Genomic DNA, 6304 nt, shown 5'->3' with positions numbered 1-6304 from the left:
TAGACTAGAGTCATTCATTAATGACTTGGCTGGCCCAAGTTTAAGAAAAAGGCAATTTAGTCTCCACCTTATTTATTTATTTATTTTTTGCGGTACGCAGGCCTCTCACCATTGTGGCCTCTCCTGTTGCGGAGCACGGGCTCCGGACGCGCAGGCTCAGCGGCCATGGCTCACGGGCCCAGCCGCTCCGCGGCATGTGGGATCTTCCCGGACCGGGACACGAAGCTGTGTCCCCTGCCTCGGCAGGCGGACTCTCAACCACTGTGCCACCAGGGAAGCCCAGTCTCCACCTTTTTACTGCAGAAGTGTCCAAGAATTTGCAGATCTGTTTTAAAACAATCACAAAGGAAGTCAGGGAGAGAGGAGTGTCAACTGAAAGTAAAAGATAAATAGCAAGGTATAAAAGCAAATCATCATAATTTCTATGGACGTTTCTTTAAAATTTGTCATGAATCAAATTCAGACCTCTAAAAACTTCTCAATATTATTTTTACCTTTTATCTAGTTTCTAATTTTTTGTTCCACAATTCTGGTTTTCCTTAACGACATCATTTTTCTTTTTAATTTATTTGATCAAATTTTGTTTTGCATCTACTATATGCTAAGCATGTGTTAAACAATACAGAAGGAAATTGATAGAGTCTATGCTTTCAAGGAGTTCACAGTCAAAATTACAAGTCCCTGCGACGACTGCACCATTAGAAGCATAAACAAGGCATAGAGATGAAATAGATATGGGAAAGAAAAATAACTTGATAAAATCATACTATGTATTTTCATTCTACTTCACAGACTTGCAAAATGAGACTTTCAATTGCACCTGTTTTTAATGTGCCATAAGCTATATTGTTAATACTAATTTGGAAAGTCTTCCCTAAAGTAGTTCTTTAGTGTTAAAGTCAGACAAAGATTTCCTGGGGTTAAAACACAAAGACCTAAGCATAGGATCCTCATCTAGGGATAAATTATTGAGATGTCATTTGGTCCACCCCCCATGCATCCAAGTAAATCTCAGCCCAACCCAAATCTATGGCAACCTATCCTACTGTTGTCAAGATAGTGCTAATAGGAAGAGCTCTTACGTTGCATATGGTGAAAGATATTACTACACTGCAGGAGGTCCTGATGCACCACCAGGTATGAAAACTCTAAGAGGAAGCATGTGCAGAAAGAGGAAAGGCAGAGGACAGCGCTTTGGGAAGGCTGCATCCAGAGGCTGGAAGAGGGAAGAAAGTCCCTGAAGAGACAAAGAACTGGTGATGAAAGAGTCACGAAAGTAGAGAGGAAAACAGAATCAGCACAGTACAATGTCCTGACAGCCCCAAAGAGGAGAGTTTTCATATGCAGAGGGGAGACACCCCTATGAATGAACTACAAAGGTCAAAGGGCATGAAGGCTGGGATTGGTGCTGCCCAAGTCACAGGGCAGTACCAGGAGGTCACTGGTGATCTTCACATCCCAGATTCAGTCAAGTGGTGGACAAGCAGCTCACATCGCCCGGATTACCCAGCACACGGTCACTGGCCAAGCGGCCCTGTGGCACTACCGGGATTGCATGCAAATCCTCAGCGCAGTTCAACAACTATGCATTTGAACAGCTACTGTGTCTCTGGCAACTTTAAATGGCTCCACACTCCCCACCAAAGAGATTTAACTCCTTAGCCCAGTATTCATTGCTTCAAATATTATTTAACCTGGTTCATCAACTACTAGGTTCTCATATGCACACTTTGATTATGCTAGAAAAATCTCATGCCTAAATTTTTATTTCTTTCTTGCCACCAGGCAAGAAGTCCAAAGAGGCTAATTCAAAGATTCACTCTTGGTAAGGATGTGTTTTAGGAACAGAGACTGTTTAGATAAAAATTTTATGCAGGATTCAGGAAAAAATCATCTGGTTAAAGAACATCAGATGAGAGGGCGAGGAGCTGATTGCCCAGAAGAGGTCTTAATTGCCTTAAAGTTTATCAGAAAATTGCTTAAGCACTTGTCAGGAATGCTCATTTCTTTCCAGAAGAAAGTTGGTTGCGAACTGTCTCACATACAAAAACCATTTTATTTCAGACCGAGTTTGGGACAATTCCCCCCCCCCCCATCTATTTACCCTTCCTTATGAACATTTCACGCTTTCTCAGCATGTGCCTGTGTGATCACGTCTTGTTGCTTCAGGCCAAGATCAAATGTTCTCTCCTCCTAATAATGTTTTCCTTCCATCCTAAACTCCAGTTCTTTTATTGTACCTCTCTTACATTTTATTGTTGCTTGTATTCATATCTCCTACTTTAACTATAAGAAATTGTATCTTTTCCTCTGCATATAGTCATTAATATTCAATGAAGGTGGAATAATAAGTGTATATAACTAAATTCATAGTGTATGCAATCTTCAATATACTGTACTTCAAGGAAATATTTCACGGTCTCAATTAACTATTGCACTAGATTAGATTCAGCGGTGGATAATTGAAAACCCCAAACAACAGTGCTTTAAACAAGATACAAGTTAATTTCTCCCTCTATAATGGCAATCTGGAGGTCAGCAGTCCAGAGCTGGCATAGTGAGTCCATGATCCTTCTATCTTTTGCTCTATCCTCATCTGTGTGTGGCTTCTTCCTCATGGTTCAAGATGGATGCTTGACTTTAGCCACCACATCCTTATTGCTGCCAGCAGGAAGGGGAGAATGGCATGCCTCTTCTCTGTAAGGACACATCTCAGAAGTTGCACACAAAATTGTCAGAATGGTTAATGCACTGATAAGCCAAAGCACATCTGATTACATCCCATGAGTTATGACTTAGTTACATGTGGCACTGGTAGTAAGGGAAACAGGAACGTACACAATTTAAAAGCCATAGGTTCCACTACTAAGAAAGAAGAAAGAACAAATATTGAGGGAGATCTAGAAGTCTCTCCTTCTATAGCCTATTCTAATGTTTACCAAACCTCACTGGTCCGATTTTAATTTAAGTTATTTTTCCATACTCTAGCATATTTATTTCTCTTGTGTTCTCAGTAAATACTAAGGGACTCCATTTTTTAATAATAATAACCTTAAATTTGCCTTTGATTTATTTTATTTATTTATTTTTTTGGCTGCACCACGTAGTGTGCGTGATCTTAGTTCCCCCACCAGGCATCAAACCCGTGGCCCCTGCAGTGGAAGCACAAAGTCTTAACCACTGGAATGCCAGGGAATTCCTGAGACTCCATTTTTTAATGTAGAAAAATATAAGTTCCAAGCTCTGGGAGAATAGGTATTACATTATATAAATGTGTATTATATGTATGTATGTATATATATACATATAATAAAAAGTTGGGGACCACTTTTATGTAAAACACCATGTTTCCCAACTTTTTTGATCATGCACTGCAATCAAAAAATTTTAGGGACTTCCCTGGTGGTGCAGTGGTTAAGAATCCGCCTGCCAATGCAGCGGACACGGGTTCAAGCCCTGGTCCGGGAAGATCCCACATGCCGTGGAGCAACTAAGCCCGTGAGCCACAACTGCTGAGCCCACATGCCACAACTACTAAAACCCTCGTGCCTAGAGCCCATGCCCTGCAACAAGAGAAGCCACTGCAATGAGAAGCCTGCACACCACAGGAAGAGTAGCCCCTGCTCGCCACAACTAGAGAAAGCCTGTGCAAAGCAACAAAGACCCAACACAGCCAAAAATAAATAAACAAATAAATAAAAATTTAAGAAAAAAATTTTTAACCCCTGTGATATATTTACCTGTACCTATTAATATATTTTTATAAATGTATTACTATATTGTATATATTATAAAAATCCATAAAAATAAAAATTGAAGAGATTAAAACATGAATATAAATTAAAGTTCTAATATTTTCTTCCTTCACTGCAATGGACTTTCTGAGGCAAACACTCATCTAACCGACGTTAAATATCTTAACTTACGCTCTTTAGCTATCACACACATCATCATTTCAATTGAGAATTCAACCAAAACCTAACAGAGAAGGCTAGGACAAAATGCTAACAATATAAGTTGTTATATTGTTATGTCCCACATGGAAAAGAAATAACAATTGTTGAAACTCCCACATTTTGGGTCTGACAAACAAATTAAGCGTCTCGACAAAATGTCTGCATTGAAAAACCCATTCGGGCTTTTTCACAACATAGTTGAATTTGTTAAAGAGTTCAATGTCTTCTTGTTTATAAAGTTTTAATTTTACTACTATTGGGTTACTCAGATGGAATAAACAAGGAACACTGCTGTTCTGCTCGTTGTGGTCATGAATTACAGGGCCCTGGAGAAGCATGGTGAGGTACTTTGGAGTCTTGATTTCAATGCGCTTTGTGTGTACTATGTATGCTCTTATACAGTGTGTATGTAGACCTTAAAGCTTTTCAAATGAAGCTATAGCTGAAGTTGCCGGACCAGTCATGTTGCGTTACCCTAAGGGCAAAACCCAAAATTGACAGCTCTCACTTTGTGCTACAGAACAAAACTGAGCAATCAGGACCTAGCAAACCCCTGCTACAAAGCTACGCACCGATGTCAATTACTGAGCCTAATTATCTTGACAAAGTATACTATTCATTTAAATCTTTCATTTTCTGGAACCATAAAAGCAGTAGGGACTGCAGGAGAAAGTGATCATGCCATCTTGGAATTGCTAATATCTAAGATGTAGATTTTTGATCAGTTAGGCATGTACCCAATGCTTTAGGAATTAAAAAAAGTTTGTAAAGCAGCTTAGACAAAGTTCAAATATGGTTTTATAAAGAGAGACTCAGAAAGAGAACATGGCATAAGAGAGATGGGGGTTCTAAAATGAAATCCTGACCACATTATGATGAATAAATGTGGAGATAAAGACGTCAGTAAGGCTGCCCAGAAACCCTCTGATGAGTTTAGATTTTGAAAGAATACATATATAAATGCAAGGAAGGTCATATAACCAAGGACACAAATTGTGAAATGTATAAGAAAATTGTCAGAATCGTTAATGTGCTGATAAGCCAAAGCTTACAAAAGTGACAAAGGCAATAAAACCTATCATTTCAACTCTGTTCAGATCACAGATGTGAACAAGAAAGTAAAATGTACAATACTGGAAATGACGGTATAATGTTAGTAGATGAGAGAAGTATTTCAATGAAGGAAAATTATCTTCAAAACTTAGGAAGTCCAGCATGGATTAAAAGGGTACACAGATTTCCAAAAAGAATGATCTGCTTAAATGAATCCTACATTCCATCTCCAGAGGACTTGCACCCCAGGATTCTAAGGGAATTGTAGGCATGATTGTGGGGTGACTTGGGGTCATCACTGAATCAAGGAGACCCTGAAGTATGTCAGGAGACTGAAACAACTAAGCCTTTGGGTTTTCAGAAGGTGGACAATATGGGGTTTGGGAGCAGATTCTAGAAACAGTAAATAAGTAGACATACTGTTGTTATCTTGCAAAATTCCAGAAAGGACTATTAAGTGGGTAGTCTGTTGTCCTTACAAAACAAAACGCTGATCTGATCAGTAGGATCTAGTGTTTACTCATAATGAGAATCCACTCCAAGTGGGTTTCATTCTCTTTTTAGTAAGGTAAACAGACAAGCAGGTAATAGGCACATACCATCAACATGGCAGAGAGGAACTCCTATAAGAGGGTCTCTTTAAATACCAACATGAGAAACAATCTTTAAAGGTATGCCACAGTGGACTTTTTTCTATTAAAAAAATTTCTTTTCTAAATATATAAGCAATTTTTTAAAGCATGTGGACACACAGTATATCTTCGACTTCAAGATGCAATTCATTGTGAGATAATGCATCAATTTAAAAACAACTTTGGGGCTCAGAAAGGGATTGTATTAAATGTATAATTCACCCTGATAAGAAGCACTAAAATATGAAAAATGTGCCTTAGAACTGAGGAAATACACACACACACAATTTACAGGATTGAAATCATACATTTTACTTACTTGGCATTTGATTATAATCTTTCACCCCGTGACATGAAAAACTCTACAAACATAGTGAACTGGTCACACATTATAACTTATTTAATTATTTCTCTATTATACTGAAATTTTAAATTATTTTTTAATAAAAAAAGTTTGCACTTTACTGTGAAGAAGTTTATCTGCGTTTTTATTTCCCTAGAGTACATTTCTAAAAGTGGAATTATTGAGTAAAAAGATGTTTTAAAGATTCTTGATACATAGCACTGAAGAAGGCACTCAGAAGGCTTGCACCAATCTGCATTACCACCAGCAGTGGTTTGAGAAAAAGCCCATCTTACCCTCATTCAAGATGATCTTTCCTT

At 38.4% G+C, this 6304-nt stretch overlaps 1 long non-coding RNA gene across 1 annotated transcript in view; it reads right to left on the bottom strand.

Annotated features, from left to right (window-relative positions):
- Positions 1 to 202: 202 nt before the first annotated feature.
- LOC113629930 (uncharacterized) overlaps positions 203 to 6304 on the bottom strand; it is a 45021-nt gene continuing 38919 nt past the window's right edge. The window contains exon 3 of the long non-coding RNA XR_003436760.1: positions 203 to 325. This is a non-coding gene — a long non-coding RNA (uncharacterized LOC113629930). The remainder of the gene's footprint in view (positions 326 to 6304) is intronic.

Source organism: Aethalodelphis obliquidens, unplaced genomic scaffold, assembly GCF_003676395.1.
Source record: "Aethalodelphis obliquidens isolate GAN/ISIS:26980383/991018 unplaced genomic scaffold, ASM367639v1 scaffold2, whole genome shotgun sequence".
Lineage (NCBI taxonomy): Eukaryota > Metazoa > Chordata > Mammalia > Artiodactyla > Delphinidae > Aethalodelphis > Aethalodelphis obliquidens.
Note: the sequence above shows the minus strand (reverse complement) of the source record. Positions and strands in the feature narration are given on the sequence as shown.